The sequence below is a fragment of the Rhinopithecus bieti genome, unplaced genomic scaffold (genome assembly GCF_001698545.2).
Source record: "Rhinopithecus bieti isolate Rb0 unplaced genomic scaffold, ASM169854v2 scaffold_46340, whole genome shotgun sequence".
Taxonomy (NCBI): domain Eukaryota; kingdom Metazoa; phylum Chordata; class Mammalia; order Primates; family Cercopithecidae; genus Rhinopithecus; species Rhinopithecus bieti.
The window spans coordinates 130,765-132,424 of record NW_016818740.1 but is presented as its reverse complement, the minus strand read 5'-3'; positions in this window follow the sequence as shown (position 1 = coordinate 132,424).

Below are 1,660 nucleotides of genomic sequence, written 5' to 3'. Positions count from 1 at the left end.
AAAAAAAAAAAAAAAAAAAAAAAGTGTTAGATTGCATTGTAGGAGCATTTCTAGATATTATTATCCAGTTATATAACTGATCTGGCATCTGCATGGTACTTCATCTCTCCCTTTCTGTGTGCATTTCCTATTGAGATAAGTGATCTGCACACCTTATATGAGTTACACAGTGGCAGAAAAAAAAATGTCCTGCTTCCCACCTCCATCTTATTCTGCAGGAAGGTTTTTATTGGAGAAAAAATGAAAATGGTGTGGTCTTAGATAACTTTTTACATTGACTGGCAACTGCCCTGGTATTTCAGTGAAGAGCCCTATGTTACAGGACTTAGTTTCCAAGAAGAAAAATGTTCCCCACAGCACCAAAATTTTATAACACATTACAAATGCCCACTCTTTAGATGCACAAACTAACCAAGCCCATGGTATGTATTTTCGTCTCCATGTTTTTTTTATTTGCTAGTAGCCTCTACCAATGGATTCAGGCACATGTGGGTTGTTGAATAACTACTTACTAGATAGTGCCATTATGTAGATGGCCCTAGAATACAAAATTTAAAAATAGTCCATGATTCTAGTTTATTACAGAAAACCACACACAGACACACATTTATAATTCGTTGTGATATATGAAATAGCAAAGGTTTGAACAAGAATACAGAACTAATGCAAAGGAGGGAATGATTGTTGGGATGGCACAGGGAGAGGGGAAGAGAGAGGAAATAAACTGAGCTTTGAAGGGTATGTAGATGTTAACTAGGTGAACCAGGGGATGGGGATCAATATTCCATGTGAAGGAATAGCATGTGCAAGGACAATCTCACTTTGTCAGACCTGCAATCAAATGAAGACTCGGTTTCCAAGATCAAAGTCCCTAGAGAACTGCTCTGAATTTTAACAACCTACTAATGGAAACAAACTCACTCAATCAGGTGGTAGAATACTAGTCTAGAAGTCAAGAGAACATAAAGCTTCAGTCCTACATCTGCCACTAAACAGATACTTAACTTGTGGGCAAGTTCCTTAACAGTGTCGGAGAAGTTTATCAGTAAAATGGGGATAAATACCTGTCCCTGTGAACCTTGTGGAAAGGGATAGGAGAGGCTAACAAAGAATATAAAAATGCCAGTCAAGGCTGGACATAGTGGCTCAAGCCTATAATCCCAGCACTTTGGGAGGCCCAGGCGGGCAGATCACCTGAGGTAGGGAGTTTGAGACCAGCCTGACCAAGATGGAGAAACCCCGTCTCTACTAAAAATACAAAATTAGCTGGGCATGGTGGCACATGCCTGTAGTCCCAGCTACTCAGGAGGCTGAGGCAGGCAGGAGAATCGCCTGAACCCGGGAGCCGAGGTCGCACACCATTGCACTCCAGCCTGGGCAATAAAAGCAAAACCTCGTCTCAAAAANTTTTATTAAGGAAAAATTCAGGCATATGCAAAAACTGAATAGCTAGGGCACCTCCATTTACCCATTTCTAGGCTTCAGCAATTATCAATACATGGCTGATCTTGCTTCATTTATCACCCCTACCCACCCTATGTTATTTTGGAGCATATCCCAGACATCATAGTGTTTCATCCATAAATATTTCAATATGCATAATGATAAAATTTTAATAATGAAAAGTCAAGTGTTACATCTGGAACCAAAATATGTAAAA